The sequence below is a fragment of the Cynocephalus volans genome, chromosome 2 (assembly GCF_027409185.1).
Source record: "Cynocephalus volans isolate mCynVol1 chromosome 2, mCynVol1.pri, whole genome shotgun sequence".
In the NCBI taxonomy this organism is placed as follows: Eukaryota; Metazoa; Chordata; class Mammalia; order Dermoptera; family Cynocephalidae; genus Cynocephalus; species Cynocephalus volans.
In genome coordinates this window covers 99,536,180-99,555,846 of record NC_084461.1, presented here as the reverse complement: position 1 = coordinate 99,555,846, position 19,667 = coordinate 99,536,180, and positions in this window count along the sequence as shown.

Here is a 19,667-nt window from a genome sequence, read left to right as displayed (position 1 = left end):
GCTTTGGGGAGTAGCCCACCCACTTGTAAAGCTCTACTTTCTTTGTGCTTTTCTTCAAGAGGCAATTCATGTTTTCCCACGAGCTGGTTAGTGCTTTTTGGAATATTGGAGAGCTTTCTGAAATGAATTAGATAAGCCCCAGGTTTGCCTCTACAGATCAATCTGTTACAATCAGCTTCTGCCTCCTCGGCTGAGGCCGAATCTGACATTCCCCTGTAAAAGTGACAACAACCCAGCCAGTACACCTGCGAACCTCGTGGGATGCCTGCGCACAGGAGCTGGGAAGATGCTGCCAGGTCCTTCCCTGGCATTTAGAAGTCATCAGCTTCTGTCCTGAGTCATGGTGTCAAATGGTGCTTTCTTCTCCCTTTACCTAGCTGCGATACAGAGGTGAAAGCCCTCAGCTTTCAATTTTTTAACAGGGAAACAAGAATAGGGCAGCAGCACCACCATTCTCAAGCCTGCAGAACTGCAGGAGAGAAAGGGAACAAAAACCTGGTGAAGGAAAGATAGTTTTCTCACTTATACTTAAATGAGAACTTTTCCCACTTCCATCAGAACTGCGGAAGGAAAATTCATGGCACTTTATAACTGTCACACAAAGCAAGAAGTGCAATTTTACTCATCAACCATTGAATCTAATTAATGCAAGCAACCAATCTGAGTATTCCAGTAATAAAGCTTCAAGAATGATTTTCAGCCTTTTAGTTTTCAGCATTTCAGTTATCTACAAAGATCAGAATAATTGTATAATGGACAGATCTTCACTTTATTTGATTCTGTATAAATACAACCTTTTATGCTACTGAAGGAACGTGCTCTGATAAAAGGACAGAATTTTTTCCTACATTTGCTCTTATACAAAAATTATCATTTCAGTTCCACCACTGCAAGCACAATAGATTTTTGTATGAGTAGCTAAGCTAGTACCCCAGCCCATAGTAGTCTTTGCTATATGACATATTACCTTTTCAAAACTGAAAAAGTCTTTAAATTCAGAAGCCTAAAGAACAGTGTTTCCGTCGCAGTGTGGACCGGATGAAGAAAGTTTCACCCAAGTGGCAAATCCATAAAACCATGAGTCAGAGGTATTCATGTCTATGCAGAAGCATAATTGATGACTGGCTCCCCTGGAAACAAAAGCAACAAGAGCAAGTCACATGTCGGGAAGAAATGTCTCTTCTGAAATACATGAGTAGGAGGAAATGCCAGTGAAACATTTGCAAGAGATTAAAAAGAAATTTCCCAGTGCAAGGAAAAACCTAATATGATAAAATTAAGAGGATAATGCATATTGTCCCACATTCCTTGCTCTAGCACACACACAAACACACACACAAAAATAGTGTTTTTCAAATTTTGACAAGCCTCATTCAAATTCTCCTCTTTCAAATTATCTGTATGTTCCAAGTGAGGAATTAGACAATCATAGATGAGAACACAAGAAGGGATTTGCAGATCACTTACCAACCCACTCATTTTAAAAAATAAGAAAGGAAGACCCAGAGAAGTGAGAGGACTTAACACAAATCATCAGAGCAATTGATATAAGCCAGAGGCTGGAACCCAAGTCTCCCGACCCAGCACAGGGCTCTACCGACAGCTCCCTCAGTTCCATTCAGGCTTCCTCTGAAAAGCATCTCACCTCCTTCTACCAATGCCTGCTCTGCCTCACTCGGGCTGAAGGGAGCAGTAGAGGGGCAGGGAGCTGTCCTCTCTTTTATCTGCTTAAACTGTTTACCCTTCAAAGCTGACCTCAAGCCCTCCCTTCCTATTATGCCTACTGCATTCTCTTCTCTCCTGAAGTATTAGTTATTATTGTTCCCTTTCATGTTTAGCTCTTTTCTGTACTATCCTGTGACATTGCCATCAGCTAAATACCAACATAATTGCTACCATAAGACTTAGCTCAGCTATTTTAACTCTTGCTTTCTTCCTGTCCTCCCCCCTAGACTGTAAGTTCCTTGAGAGCAGAAAATGTTTTTATCTGTACATCCTAGTACCTAATACAGTGCCCAATCATCAATACTTAAGTAAACAGACTATATTGTTATTGAAGGCTTGTTTATAGAGAGGCAGGGAAAGATGGTGGACTAGAGGGGCCCGGGGCACATTCCTCCCACAGAACCACTACCAGACAGCTAAATATTGGCAGGAGTATCAGTCAGAGAGTGTGGGAGTACAGGAGGAGACTGGTGAGATCACTGTGGAGCACAAAAACCCAGGATGGTGGCATAGAGAAGAGAGAGATGCATATGGCCTCAGCCTCCATATCTCTGACACTGAAATCGACACAGGAGGAATTTTCCCTTGCAGCAAAAAGGTAGGCTCAAGACCCATGCCAACCCTCATCTTCACCACAAAGGCCCACAGGTGCTGTGGCAGGACAAGCCCAGAGCCAAGTATGGAGAACGCCCTAGAAAACACCCATTGCATTGCTCTAGAGCACTGGCATGAACTGTGCACTCCCTATCCCCCACCCTTGGGACCCAAGCCGATGCAGGATGGCACCATCTTGAAACTGGAGCTGTTATGGGAGCACTCTTGCCCTAAGTCTCTGCCTTCCACCCAGAACACTCACAGGAGAGTCTATAACACCCTGACCCTGGCAGCATGAAGCCCAGGCTCACAGGGGCTGTGACTCTGTTCTGCAGCTTGGGAAGCCACCCTAGTCCTGCTGAACTGATGCATCCCCAAATCCCCAGCCAGAGATCAAACAGACAGACCCTCCTCAGGCAGACCACATCCCTTTCCTCCCCCTACCCCCAGCTCTGCCAACTGACTGAGTTGTGTGCACCTGAGCCCCCAAACCTGAAAAACATGGGTCTCTACCCTAACAATTATGCCCTCAGGCCAGTGGAAATAACGTGTGTCCACGCCTCCCAGAGAAGCAGCCAGGCAGTTCCATAATGAACAGTCTTACCTAGCAGCCTTGCCAACAATTCCAGAAGTGGCTGCACTGGTCCCTTCACTGCAGGACTGCCTAAATGTCAGGCTCAGTGCCCAGAGGAGGCTGGACAAACCACTTCACTACAGTCTTGCCTAGCAGTCCTGCCCACCACCCAGAAGCAAATGGACAGGTCACTTCACCACAGGCCTGTCTAGTGGCCCCTCCTACTGCCCAGAAGAAGCTGGATGGGTCACTTCACTGCAAGCCTACTTACCAGCCCTTCCCTCTGTCCAGAAGAGCCTGGACAGGTCACTTCACTGAAGGCCCGCATAGTGGCCCCTCCACCACATAAGAAGTGGTTAGACGAGCCCCCTCACAACAGCCTCATTAGTGACATTGACCACTTCCTGATAAATGGCCAGCAGCTCCACCCTAGGCAGTCCAGCTCCCAAACCACAGAGAAAAGCATGACCTCACAGTTGCCAGCAGCCCCAGAGCACTGCCAACACAGTGCCCTTCTCCTCTCACAGTAGTCCATCCTGCTTCTAGACCACTCAGATCCAGCAGTTCCTGCATTTTACAAGAAAGAAGAAAGAGAGAGAAGCAACAACCAAGGAGAAGCCTCTCCCTACAGGAAAGAGGAAAGAAAAACCCTACCCAGCATCATCCATTCAGGCTGAGGAGCTTCAATACATTCCAATGCACCTAGCAGGGTCACAGGACATGAACCAGAGTGCTAGCAAGTCCACCAAGGGCCACCCAGTGCAGGCAAGGAGTGACAGGGCACCTAGGCACTTCTCCCCAAACCTCAAGATCACACCTATGTCCTCAATGATGCAACATGTGTCACTCAGTTCAGCAAGGAACCATTGAATGCACCAACACCAAAGCCAAGGAGGCAGTCACAGACAACTCCAACATTCAATACAGTCAAAGTAACCACATGGAGACTACACTGCTGTATCTACCCAGAACCAAAACTAAAACACCCTATCCAATGGTCAATATAAAACCCACATACAGGAGAAAGTCTGTCTCCTCAAAAGCCACTGCAGAGCACTAGAAGAAGCAACTGATCCACCAGATGACCAGACATCAATAAAAGGATAATAGAAATACAAAAAACAGAAAAAGAAAATAAGACACCACCAAAGGAATACAATAATTCTCAAGTAACAGACCCTAAAAGCAAGAAATCTTTGAAATGAATGAAAAAGAATTTCAAGCCACAATCTTAAGGAAATTCAATGAGATAGAAGAAGACTCAGATAAATGCCACAATGAAATGAGAAAAACTATCCAGGATATGAAGGAGGAAATCTACAAAGAGATAGATACCTTTAAAAAGAATGCAGCAGAACTCCTAGAACTGAAGAATTAACTCAATGAAGTAAAAAAAAAAAAAAAAAAAAAAAAAAACTGAAAGCTTAAGCAGGTAAGAATAAGCAGAAGAAAGAATTTCTGATCTCAAAGACAGTCTTTTTAAAGTAACTCAGGCAGACAGAAAAAGAAATAAATAATTTTTTAAAATGAAGGAAACCAATGAGAGCTATCAGACAAACTGAGGCACACAAAACATCCAAAATATGGGTATTCAGGAAGGGGAGGAGAAAGGAAAAGGTATTGAAAACATATTCAATGAAATAATAGTGAGAAATTTTCAAGGTTTTAGGAGAGATACAAACAATCAGGCCCAAGAGGCTCAAAGATCCCCAATCAAATTCAATCCCAAAAGCTCCTCTCCAAGACACATTGTAGTCAAACTTTCAAAAGTCAAAGACAAAGAGAGAATCCTAAAAACAAAAAAAGAAAAGCATCAAGTCACCTATAAGGGAGTCCCCATCAGACTAACATCAGATTACTCAGCAAAAACCTTACAGGCCAGAAGAGAATGCGATGATATATTCAAAGCACTGAAAGAAAAAAAAACTGACAGCCAAGAATAGTATATCCAGCAAGGCTATCCTTCAGAAATGAAGGAGAAGTAGTATATTTCCCAGACAAACAAAAACTGCAGGAGTTCACCACCACATGACCAGCCCAACAAGAAATCCTCAAGGGAGTCCTGCATCTGGAATCTGAAAAATGATAATCACCACCAAGAAGATATAAAAAAAAAAGAATAAACCCACTGGCAGAGAGATAAACAATGAGAAAAAAAGAAACTGTATCTTACCACCTAAAAAATCAACCAACACTGAAGACAAACAATAAAAGGAAAAGAAAGGGACAAAAGATATTTTAAACCATACAAAAATCAATAAAATGCCAGGAGTAAAACAATACCTTTCAATAACAAACCTAAATGTAAATGGATTGAATTCCTCACTCAAAAACATAGACTGGCTAAATGGATTTAAAAACTAGACCCTACTATATGCTGCCTACAAGAAACTCACCTCACCCGTAAAGACTCACATGGAATAATAGTGAAGGGATAGAAAAAGATATACCACATGTGTGGAAACCAAAAATGAGCAGGAGTAGCTATTCTTATATCAAATAAAATAGACTTTAAACCAAAAACTATAAAAAGAGACAAAAAAGGGCACTACATAATGATAAAAGGATCTATCCAGTAAGAGGATATAAACACTCATAAATACATACACACCCAACATCAGAGCAAATACAATACATACACACCCAAATAAATCAAACACTATTAGACGTAAACAGAGAGATAGATCCCAATATAATAAAGGTTGGGGACCTCAACACACCCCTCTCTAACATTGGACAGATCATCTGGGCAAGAAATCAAAGTGAAAAACAGGATTTAAACTATACTTTGGATGGAACATTTCATCCAATGACTACAGAATATAAATTCTTCTCATCAGAACATGGAATATCTCCAGGATAGACCACATGTTAGGTCATAAATCAAGTCTCAACATTTGAAAAATTGAAATCATTTCAAGGATCTTTTCACACCACACAAATTAAAACTAGAAATCAATTACAAGCAAAACTTTGGCAACTGTACAAATACATGGAAATTAAACAACATGCTCCTGAGCCATGTATGGGTCCAAGAAGAAATTAAACAGGAAATCAAAAAATTAATCAAAACTAATGAAAATAAAGATACAGCATACCAAAACTTGTGGGATACTACACAAGTAGTACTAAAAGATAGCTTTATTGCAATAAATGCTTACATCAAAAGAATGGAAAGACTTCAGATAAACAAACTAATTGTACACCACAAAGAACTAGAAAAACAAGAAAAATACAGTCCTAAAATTAGTGGATGGAAAGAAATAATTAAGACCAGAGCAAAACTAAATGAAATAGAGACCAAAACAAAACAAAATATCAACAAAATAAAAAGTTGGTTTTTTGAGAAGATAAATAAAATAGACCAATCATTAGCTAGACTAATAAAAAATAGAGAAAATGCAAATAATAAAAATCAAAAAGGAAAAAGGAGACATTATAACCAATACCACAGAAATACAAAAAATAGCTAGAGATTATTATAAACAACTGTACACCTTCAAATTTGGAAATCTGGATGTAATGGATAAATGTGTGGACACATACAAACTACTAAGAGTGAATCAAGAACAAATAGACAACCAGCCTAAACAGACCAATAACAAGCAATGAGATTGAAGCAGCAATCAGCAGTCTCCCAAGAAAGAAAGGCCTGGCACTGGATGGCTTAACTGCTGAATTCTACCAAACCTTTGAAGAATTAATACCAATCCTTTTCAAACTATTCCACAAAATTGAAACAGAGGGCATTCTCTCAAACTCATTGTATGAGGCCAGCATCACTCTGATACCAAACCCAGACAAAGATAAAAGAAAACTACAGGCCAATATCCTTGATGAACATATATGCAAAAATTCTCAACAAACTGTTAACAAACAGAATACAGCAGCACATCAAAAAGATTACACATCAGGATCAAGTGGGATCCATCATCAAAGATGGTTCAACATATGAAAATTAATAAATGTGATATACCACATCAACAAAATCAAGAACAAAAATAATATGATCATGTCAATAGATGCAGAAAAGCATTTGACAAAAGTCAACATCCCTGCATGATAAAGACCTCAACAAATTAGGTATAGAAGGAAAGTACCTCAATACCATAAAAGCCATTTATGACAAATCCACCACCAATACAGTCCTGAATGGGGAAAAGATGAAAGCTTTTCCTTTACGAACAGGAACAAGATGAGTATGCACACTGTCACCATTCCTATTTAACATAGCATTGGAAGTACTAGCCAGAGCATTCAGACAAGAGAAATAAATAAGGGCATTCAGATTGGAAAAGATGAATACAAGTTGTCCCTGTTTGCAGATGACATGATCCTTTATGAAGAAAAACCTAAAAACTCTACAAAAAACTCTTAGAGCTGATAAATGAATTCAGTAAAGTTGCAAGATATAAAATCAACATGCGAAAATCTGTAACATTTTTATACTTCAACAGTAAACTAGCAGAAAAAGAAATCAAGAAGGCTATCCCATTTACAATAGCTAACCCAAAAATAAAATATCTAGGAATAAATATAACCAAGAAGGTGAAAGATCTCTATACTAAGAACTATAAATCAGTGCGGAAAGAAATTAAAGATGACACAAAAGGATGAAAAGATATCCCATATTCATTGATTGGAAGAATTAACATTGTGAGAATGTCCATACTTCCCAAAGTGATCTACAGGGTCAATGCAATCCCCATCAGAATACCAATGACATTCTTCAAGGAATAGAGAAAACAATCCTAACTTTTAAACAGAACAACAAAAGACGCTGAACAGCAATGCAATTCTAAGCAAAATAACAATAATAATGATAACGCTGGAGGCATAATACTACCTGACTTCAAATTATACTACAAAGCTATAGTAACCAAAACAGCATGGTGCCGGCATAAAAACAGACACAGACCAATGGAACAGAATAGAGAACACAGAAATCAATCCATGTACTTATAGCCAGTTGATCTTTGACAAAGGCACCAAGCACAACACTGGAGAAAGGACAGCCTCTTCAATAAATAGAGCAGGGAAAACTGGACATCCATGTGTAGAAGAATGAAACTAGACCCATATATCTTGCCATATACCAAAATCAACTCAAAATGGATAAAGACTTATAAATATAAGACCTGAAACTATAAAACTCCTAGAAGAAAACATAAGGGAAACACTTCAAGATGTAGGACTGGGCAAAGACTTTATGAATAAGACCTCAAATGCACAGGCAACAAAAGAAAAAATAAACAAATGGGGTTATATCAAACTAAAAAGCTTCTGCACAGCAAAGGAAATAATCAACAGAGTGAAAAGACAACCTACAGAATGGTAGAAAATATTTGCACCACATACATCCAAAAAGGGATTAATATCGAGAAAATATATGGAACTCAAACAACTTAACAGTAAAAAAAAATAATAATGCAATTAAAAACATAGGCAAACAAGGTGAATAGGCATTCCTCTAAGGAAGACAGAACAAAGACCAGCAGGTACATGAAAAAATGCTCAAAATCACTAGTCATCAGGGAAATGTAAATCAAAACTACATTGAGATATCGTCTCTCTTGAGTTGGACTGGCTATTATCAAAAAGTCAGTGAATGAGAAATGCTGGTGAGGATGTTGGAGAAAGGGGAACCCCCCGACATTGTTGGTAGGACTGCAAACTAGTGCAGCCATTATAGAAAACCATATGAAGGTTTCTCAAACAAATACAGATAGAACTGCCATACAATCCATCAATCCCAGTGCTGGGTGTATACCAAAAGGAATGGAAATCATCATGTCAAATGATACCTGCACTCACATGTTTATCACAGCTCTGTTTATGATAGCCAAGAGTTGGAACCAACCTAAATGTCCATTGATGGATGACTGATAAGAAAAATGTGGTATATTTACACAGTGGAATACTACTCAGCCATAAAAAAAGAATGAAATTCTGGCATTCAGAGCAACATGGATGAGCTTGATGAAAATTATATGAAGTGAAATAAGCCAGGTACAGAAAGAGAAATAGTGCATGTCCTCACTCATAAGTGCAAGGAAGGAAGGAAGGAGAGAAAGAGAGAGAGAGAAAGTTATCATCGCAATAATTCATTGAACTTTCATAAGGCGAGAACAGAACTGTGGTTACCAGAGGTGGGAATGGGGGAGGGGGACAGGGGTTAGTGAGAAATTGGTTAATAAACACAAGGAATGATTATATTTTGTAATGATGAATATGCTAATTATCTTGATTTAATCATCACATATTATATACAAGTATTGAGTCAACCCCATACCCAACAAATGTGTATAATCAATTATGTTTCAATAAAAAAATGTTTAAATGCTTTTAGCTCTCTCACTTTGTATGGATACCATATATGCATTCTATTTCCTGATCCCCAAACAGATTTCCAGTTCCTTGAATTCAGAGTGTACTTGTTTTCTCTTGTATCCCATGATTTTTAAGGTATATGAGTGAAGAAGGAGTGAAAAGTCAGAGGAAATGGTCAGATGCATATTTTAATACCTCAAATTATTTTACAAGACTGTGAGTTTCCCACTGGCTCTGTTTGAATTCTGCCATGTTCTACCCCCCATGGCACCGTAATAGGGAAATATTTCTGGACCCTGATGCCATGGTACACAGGTGGGTTTTGCCCAGCAAGTGGCTCTGGAGAGAACCATGGGCAGCTGCTGAACTGGGTGAGTCAGCTCAGGCTACTGGCTATCCTGGAGGAGCCGGACCTCCCCTAGGATGAGCAGAAAACTCCAGTCCTCAGCCCTGGGAGGGAGACAGCAGTCACTGAAGAAGGGAAGTAGAATAGAAGGCTTGATGTAGTCATTTGCACTCCCTCATCACAACAGCTCTTCAGCAAACACAAAGGGGCAATCTTCTGCAGGAGGAAGGTTGGAGAATAAGGCTGCTTTAGAAATATTTCAAGAGTATTTGTTTTCAAATTCCACGTGATCTCACTTACATGTAGAATCTAAAAAAGTCAAACTCATAGTAGTAGAATGATGAATGCCAGAGGCTGGGGTGAGGGGAGAATGGAGAGACGCTGTTCGAAGGATACAAAGCTTCAGTTTGACAAGAGGAATAAGTTTCTGAGATCTATTGCACACAGCACAGTGGCGGTGTTAGTCCGTTTCTGTTGCTTATAACAGAATACTGAAACTGCGTGGTTTATAAAGAAATGAAATTTATTTCTTACATTTTGGAAGGCTGGGAAGTCCACAGTCCAAGAAACACATCTGGTGAGGGCCTTCTTTTCAGTGGTGACTCTACAGCAATGCAGAGTGTCACATGGTAAGAATGGACTGAGCAAGAGAGAGCTAACATCCTCACTTGCCCTCCTTTTAAAGCCATCACAACCACACCCATTACTCTGAATCTCAGACTATTCACAAGGGCACAGTCCTCACAATCTAATCACCTCTTAAAGGCCCCACCTTTCAAATACCATAATTGAATTTCCCACCCTCTTAACCCGGTTACAATAAAGATTAAGTTTCTAATACATGAGCTTTGGGGGGCAGATTTGACCCATAGCAGTGTCTATAGTTAATCATAATGTGTTGTATATTTAAAAATTGCTGAGAGTAAATTTCAACTGTCTCACCACAAAAAATGATAAATGAGGTGATTGATGTGTTCATTAGCTTGATTTAATCATTTCACATTGCATACATATATATCAAAATATTACATTGTATCCCATAAATAGATAAAATTATAATGTGTCAATTAAAAAATAATAATAAGGAATAATTTGTCTTGAAATTTGCCCATGATGTTATTGTCTTATCGACTATTTTTGGTTCAAAAGAGTTAGAAATGAGATAATACTAGTACAAATATCTGCCATCATTTATTGAGCTTTCTATGTGGTAGACACATTACTAAATACTGGTATTTATTTTGTCTCATTTAATAAATCCACCAACTCTATGAGTTGGGCATTATTTTCTATATTGTACCCCATTTCTCCCAGAAGTCACCTCAGTTCTACCTGCATATGCCCTCCTGGCAGGTTGCCTCACCTGGTTTCCAGGCAAGCTCAGACCCACTAGTGATGGGCATTCTTTTATCTAAAATGGGTACCTTTGTGTTCCAAGTTTTCATCAGAATCAGTGGCAGGATAAATAGAATTTCAATCCAATTTCTTCTCCAAGCTCACAGGAAAATTTCATACCCTTGTTTTAGAAATTTCAATCCCATATGTCAATATAAAAATGTCAACCTTTGTCAATTTGCAGAGAAAAAAACAAAATGATTATGAGTAAAGAGAAATGTCCATAAGCAAAGAATTAAATGATGCATCCAACTGAGGGTATATTTAACAGATGGACACCAGTTTCAAAAAACTCTCTTGAATATATAATTGGGTTTAATGTTGAGTGATAAGAAATATAACTACTTGCGTTTGAAAGATGTAAGTAAATGTCAAATAACATTAATTAAATGAAAGAAAAAAATTGAGGAATGAAAGAATATATTCTTTGTTCAATGTGCCATATAGAGAACAGTGAATATCAGGAATAAGAATGTATTTAAGATCCCCTGATAAATTGTAAATGCCATTCAAACAAATGGTGTTATTATGAAAATGTAAATTTTTGCTACAATATTTTGAAAATCAATCATTTCTTTCTATACTCAGATTTAATAAAGTAAAAAGATGTTCCTACAGAATGTGAATACTTAAGAATAAAATGTAAATGATCTGGGGTTTGTTTTCAATTATCTGTGCCTAATCACTCCTTTTAGCCCTTAGATTACAAAAAGAAACTAGAGTTTACTTTCCCGTCCTGCTTAACCATAGCATATCCTCACAGGGTATCACTTCTTTCTTTTTATATCTAGCCCTTTCCCTCCAAACGTTATTTAAAGAAAAATAAAAAGATAAAACAAATTATAATACCACAAAAATCTGCCGAAGTCAATTGTGCTATTTGTTCTCGTTGCTTTTACAAATTTGTTTTTCTTTTTGTTACTTTCATTATTTTTTTGTTATTCCAACTCTTTAACTCGAACAACTAACCTTTAAACTTTAGTCAGCTGAAGCTCTGAAAATATCCTGAATCCTTGCAAGATGCCCACAGTTCTCTCTGAGATACCCTCGATTCTTCTGATAGTCATCAATCATAATAATCATTATAATCCTCCAAAAATATGAGACTCATTTAATAGAAATTATGTTAAAGGGCAGGAGCAGAATAGTTTATAAAGTAATTGGTTTGCCAATTAATACCACAAGTCTATGCTAAAAAGTCACAGTGTCAAAAATGATATTGTCAAAATAGGTCTGGGCTCTACACAAAAGTTTTATTTTTAGTTCTGACAAATGTTTAATGAAAATCAACATTAGAAATACCTGTTTATGCTTTGACTACATACATGTAAATCCTTAAGCCACAGGTCACATTAATCTGCATGTTTGTACATTTTATACAAATAGTGTCATAATGATAGACATTTTTCTACATTTACATTCACTGCTCACTGTATCTGTGATATTCACCTGCACTAATACGCTTCATTCATTTTTTGCTGCAGTATTATGGTCTGCTGTGTGAATATAACACAATGTGTTTGCTCATTTTCCTTAGAGTGGACATTTCAGTTGCTCCCTCCCGTTTATTACTATAAACAGAGCAGCAACGAGTATTCTTGTCCCTACACCTATGTGTGAGAGTTCCTCTGGGGGCATAAGTTTATTAGTGGAATTACTGAGACAAGGGACCTCATACACTTGCATCTATAAGATAAGGCCAAAGAATTTTCCAAATTGATTATTCCAATTCATATTCCCACCAGCAGAGTATGGGAATCCAATTGCTCCACTTCCTTGACTTGGTAATGTCAAACTCTTACGTTTTTACCTATTCAGTGCGTATGAAACTGAATCTCATTGTTGTTGAGGATCTTTCTAGGACATGCCACCGATCCCATCAAATCTTTCCAAACGCTCCCCATCCCAGGACACGGTTCAAGCTCTTAGGCCTGGCATCTGAGCCCTGCATGATCTGAGCCTGGCATCTGAGCTCTGGCATCTGAGCCCTCTCATTGGCCTCTGCCCCTCCTCCCCATTGTCTCTTCAGTACTTGGCACAGTAGCCTACCGACACCTGCCCTTTCTTTGTCAAGACTTGGCACATGCTGTTCTCTCTGCATGAAACCACTCCCATGTTTTGAAGCTCCTACTTTATTAAGAAATAAATAACCCAACAGGTCAAAAAAAAAAGAAAAAGAAAAAGAAATACCTGTGGATCAATGAACTGGGAGTTTGAAAGCTATCCCATTATAAGAGTCATATAAACTGAGAGTCTATCTTCAATACGGCACCAATTTTGGAAATCATTTTCTCAGTGGACAATATGAAATTGTAATAGAATCACAGTATTGAAAGGAAATTTAGTGATTTAAGAATCAACCCCCAATTTTATTTTATACTTGTATTCATTCAAAATAATATTTACTTTTATTTTATTTTATTTTTAATAGGTTGAACAGTATAAAAAATTTTAGTGAAGAAAAATAACATAAAACAAACTATACCTTTCTCGCCCCCCTTCCATCATCTGTCTGGTACCCTTACACACAACCCCCTCCCTTCCAACAGGTAACCACTTTTTATTGTATCAAAAGCTACTTCCCCAAATATCACCAGTACAACCTGTTGATAAGACAAAGAGCTAAGTTAATTGCTTACTGTAGTAAGAGAGAATACCACAGCACAATGCTTTATAGCTCCTCAGTGGACATAATGTGTGGTAAAAATGTATTGAGAATTAGAAGTGTGGTTTAAGGTGGGTCTTTCAATGTATGGACTTGATTAGGACCAAGTTAAGAACCACAACACAGCAGTCCAGGATTGGTAGAATCATCAACGTGAGGACTTTGAGAACAAGGGATTTAAAGAATATTAGTGCACAAACTGTTAATCTTTTTCAATGAAGAATCAGTGAGTCTTTTGGGAAGTCTCTGTAATGAACAATCAAACCACTTGCTTGGGCAGGACAGTCCCAGAAAAGAAATGAAGTGGTAATAAGTATAGTGGAAAAGCAAAGTCACGGTAGCTTAGATAGTAAGGTGTGGTTTCTGTTCTTAGTGTCCAGGCTGAGAATAGGAATAGATGGTTTTAGTTCTCAATTAGATTTTGTTGGGCTGGCTGGTTAGCTCAGTTGGTTAGAGAGCTGTGTGATAACACCAGAGGCAAGGGTTCAGATCCCCCTACCAGCCAGCCACCAAAAAAAAAAAGTTAATTTAGATTTTGTTTTTGTGTGCATTACAAAATATATATCCTTGTTCTTCTTTGTATCCTTATTTTAAGCAAGACTGCATATTATGCACACTCTTAGGAACCTTGCTTTTCTCATTTAACAATATATTTTGTATATCTTCTCATATCAGTATTGGAGAGTTCCCTCTTTCTTTTATACAGCTGTATAATATTCTATTATGTAGATGTACCAAAATCTATTTAACCAACCCCCATTGAGCTGCTCCAATCTTTTAATAATACAAACAATGTAGCAATGAATATCGTTTTATGTATATAATTTCACAATCTAAAAGGGACTTCTAGGTCTAAAGGTACATGCATTTGTAATTTTGACAGATATTGCAAACTGGCCTTTGTAGGGATTGTGCCAGTTTACTATTCTACCAACCCCACCCTCCCACCTCTAACCATTTTACAGAATAAGCATACTGCAGGCCAGAAAAATAAAATCATTTATTTAGTTTACCCAACCGGTTCGTAGAATGTTTGGCTCTAACACCTAAGTCTCCTAAATCCCATGGCAGTGTTGAGGGAGTTACCTGAGCCTTTCCAAATACGAGTTGATCACTGCTGACCTGCAGGAACCCAGCTGGAAGATCCCTGAAACCTCTATAAATAACAAGCTCAGGAAAATCAAGCACAATTTCTAATCTGTGCTTCCTAGCCCTATCGCAATATCTGAGTGGATCCTACCAGAAGAAAAAGAGGAAAAAAAGAAATGTGTGAGTGGAAGAAAGTGATAAAAAGGAAAAAATAAAGGATAGAAGAAGCAATAGCAAAGAAGTCACCTTGTGCTATAAAACAGATTGGTTGTATTAGTGTGTCTCTTTAAAAATAGCAACCTCATTAACACAGGCAGTAGTAATTTGCATTTTCAGACATTTCCAAACTTACTTGGCTTAATACAGTCTCCATCTTTTGCCATCCAAGTTAGTTTTGCTGTCATTCATTAGACTGTAACTCACAAAAACTAAAGTCATTAGTACATTTTGGAAGCTATAAAACTCCATATGTATAGATCATTAAAAGGCTTACTTGTGTTGCTTACCTGCCTTTCAGTCTGGCCTCCTAAACATTGTTGGCTTTAAATCAACTCATCAAGGATCAGGTCCCTCAATGACAGGTAGTTTAGCTAAAGCACAAAGAAAAAAAAAGCCACAAAACACCCAATCTCCTGCCACATCAAAATCTCATTGCTTATTTCGTCTGCTGAAGTTCAAGACTAAGGGTATAGGGTATACATCTCTCTGGACAAAAAGAGTTGGAAATAAATGCTGAGTTGTTTATACAAAGAAGGTATTTAGTAAATGCTGGTTCATAAGGTCTACCTATAGAGCAATTAAAAATAACCATATACATCATTATTAGCAATTAATATTTGTTTTTTAAAACTGGAGCACTGACTTCCAGTCAAGATGGCAGAATAGACAGTACCCAGCATCACTCTCTCCCACAAATCAACCAATTTACAACTATTAAAAAGCAACAACAGCCAAGCTGGAGCCCTCAGAGCTCAGGGGAAGAGGAAGAGAGACCTACAGACTGCATGAAGGCAGGAGAAGCCAGGATGAGAGAAAAAAAGGACCACTCCCACCATTTGAATTCCAACTGCTTCAAGGCTGGAGCTGGTGAGTGCATGGAGCAAGAGCTGGCAAAAGCCATGGCTGTGACCTTCCTATGAAGTTGCCTGGATGCAGCAGGGGAAAAAAGGGCCTTGGTGGCCTTCAGGCCAGCAAGACCACTAACAGGGTTCCTGTGGACCCACACAGAAGTGAGGAGCTGCAGACAACTGAATAAAGGAGCCACTCAGAGGCTGATGAGTCATCAAAAGGGACTGGCACATGGCCTGCCCCATGAGAAGTGTTTGGAGTGCAGGGGATGGGGGAAACTGGCCCACCGAGGGAACATTGGGGCACAGCATGGACAGCTGATCTGCCCCCCCCCCAAATCGGCACAGGCCCACTCTGTGTAGACTGGTCAGGAATATAGAACTGCAAGGGGAGCAGTTTGCTGAAAAGACTTAGGCCCAGACCAGAGTTTCTATACAACACAGATGTACCAGACCTCATGAGACCTGGAAGTACCTACAAAGTCACCATTAAAACCTGAGCTGCACAAAAAGCCTTCCCCCAGGAATCAGCAGCAAAGCAGCAATTTAGCTCAATGACAAGGCTCAAGTGCTGGTTCCCACAGGAAATCCCCCCATTTTAGAAGTAAGCAAAGGATAACAAATTAGTTCCAGTGCAGAGTTTAAGTGGTGGGAACAGCAAATAATTCAACACAGAACTGAAAGAAAAAACAAAATACCCACATACCAGAGACAAAGTTTGATATTAACTAGTAAAGGTCTCACATCACCAAAAAACACCTATTAAACTTAGCAGGACCCGAAGCCCCCTAGGATCCCAAGCCGGGGAGTGCAGAGGGCCAGGGACCCCAGCTATACCCCCCAACACCCACAACCAGCCCAGTGATGACCACTGAGCTGCTGCAGGAAGCACTCTGAGCTCCCGAGCCAGGGCGATGGGGGGCCGAGGGCTTCAGCCACACACCCTCAACATCAGCAACTAGCCCAGCAACTTCCACTGAACCACCACTGGAAGCCCCCTTGTCTCCCCTGAAGGAATGAGAGGGGTTCCACAGGCCTCAACCACGCCTCTCTTCCTCTTCCTCCCAGCCTATTGCATTTCCCCTTTCCCTCCCCTTCTCCCCCCAACTGCTCCGCAACATCTTAGAATATAAAAATAATAATAATAAATAAATAAACAAACTTTAAAAAATTAAAAATAAAAATAAATAAATAAAACTGTAGCACTATAAGTTGGTAACCACCTGTACAGGAATCATAGGAAGTAGGAAAAAGGAAAGCAAGAGAATTGGTATTCATTGACTGTTGACGTGTTTATATTTTGCCAGACTCAGAGATTCTTTAACCTGAAAATGCAGCTGATGTGGTACCAGTAGGAGTTGAGGCCCCAGATCCATCCGAGCCTCATTTTCCCACCCCCATTCAGCCCTTTTGAACTCTGAGGAAGGTTGAAATCTGGGAAGGCATAGAAACTGGGGAGAGTCTCCATGTTTTGAGGTGTGGGGACATCCCATGGCAGAGGGTGGAAAAGTAGCAGCAGTCTATGTCTATGATCAGATGTTCAAAGAGATCACCTTGTGCAAGCAAAACAACAAGCAACAACCTAAAGCACCTGGTTTTTGCAAGTGAAGCAAATATCGATAAAACTATGAGAATGGTTTCTTAATCTGTAACATAGTAATTAGAAGATAATACAGAAGGAAATGCCCTTTCTCTCTTCCTTACCCTCTGCATCATATGTATAGCCAAACTCTAATTTAAGGGTTATGACTTCAAATGAGAATTCTGTAGCTAATTCAATTTTCTCCAGGTTTTAGATCTCCAAAATATTTGGATTTAATATTATGCATGCTCTAGTTTGGATAATTAATTCAACTAATTGTGATTCCTCACTTCAATAAACAGAGGATGAAGGAAAATGCAAAAAGTTACACTTATACAAAAGGTGTTAATTTCTAAAGGTATCAACCAGACAAAGAAAAACAAGTTGCCTGTACTTTTTGTATTTAAGCATAAGATGTAACTCGCAAGTGGTGAGACTTTTTTATGTGCGGTGTGTAGAATTTTTCCTGTTATTTTACAGTCACATAAACTTCCACACCTTTCACATGAAGAGCTTGAAATCATCTTGTAGAGTTCTGTTCCTTTAAATATCCAAGTAATGCAGGCAATTCCTCATTCTAAAAACACTGGTTTTTAGATGTGTAGATTACATAAGGTTTCTGTTCTTATTCTTCTTCCTTTCAATCATTTCACTTAGCTTTTAAAAGCTCCAACAAAAAGTGGAATTCACCAAAAAAAAAAAAAAGAAAAGAAAAACAGAGTTTGATCCAGTTTATGTAAAAAAAATTTAATAAAAATAAAAGCTACTTATATATTTACATATATGTGTGCAAGTATAAGAGAATCACATACAGGAATACAATCCAAACCTTACCAATGGACCCCCTCTGTTAAAAGAAATGGGACAATTGGGAGGGAAAGGTACTTTCCATTTTAACTCTATGCACTTTAGCCATTGTTTGAATTAAGAGTGAGAATATTTATGTACTACTTATAAGAAATGATTCAAAACAAAACTCATTATTTGATTAAATTCCAATTATTTAATAATGTTTCAGTTGACACTGCAAAGTCTAGATGCTATGCTGCATTATCCTCCCCTAAGGCTGAAACCTCCCAGAAAAAAACTCTTATTTTTCTTTTTGCATGTAGACATATCATTTGTGTTAAAGGAAACACTTCAAGAAAAGAGTCTCTTTGAATAAATTTTTGGAAAAGTTTAGCTGCTATAAACATTGGCTGTTTCCGTCACTTTTATTTTCCTACAGTGAAAGAGGAATGTTATCCATCATTAGTTTTTTCCACTTGTCTCCTCCTTTCACACAGCAGAGATCCTGTACTATCAATTCCAATCAAGTTTGCTCCTGTGTCCTTTTGGATTCTTTCAAAGAATGTTCTTTTTCAAAGCCAATATCTTTGTGCTATTAACCTTTGAACATCCCCTTGCCAGAGCCTCACATCAGATTGAATTCTGATCACTCACCCTCAGCCTATCACTCCTCTCTTATTGCTTTGCCTGGCTGTTTTCCAAGCTTTTCAAGCAGCCAGCCTGCAGTCAAACATTAGCAAATCTACACAAACTGTTCCAAGAAAACAAGCCTTTAAAAGCATTCCCCTGAATGTGATCAGAAAATCCACTTAGTCCTCTCCTGTAAGGATGAATTAAATTGAAAAGTCCTGCAGGCCATCATTTAGTTCAATTCAGCTAGAATTCATTGAGTCTTACAGTGTTCAAGACACTATAGGAGACACTATGGCATTTACGATGACAAAATGAAATTCTTGTCCTCAAGCGGTTTACAATCTTGAAAACCAAACAAGCATCCTTCAATCCCCTGACTTAGCCTCTTCTAGAATGTATTTGCTCTTAGAATCTTTGGAGGTTTTTTCATACATACATACCTAACATAAAATTTATCATTTTATGGTAAAAACATACATAACATAAATTTTATCATTTTAATCATTTTTAAGTGCACAGTTCAGTGGCATTAAGTACACTCACAATGCTATGCAACCATAACCTCTGCATTCCCAGAACTTTTTCATCATCCCAAACAGAAACTCGGTACCCATTAAACAATGACATCCCATTCACAACCCCCACTCAGCTCCCAATAACCCCCTTTCTACTTTCTTCTCTATAAATTTTCTGATTTTAGGTACCTCATATAAGTAGAATTATATGATATTCGTCATTTTGTGTCTGGCTTCTTTCATTTAGCGTAATGTTTTCAAGGTCTATTCATGTTGTAGTGTGTGTCAGAATCTCATCTTGTTTTAAGGTCAAATAATATTCTGTTGAATATGAATCCATATTTCACTCACTCGTTACTCTAC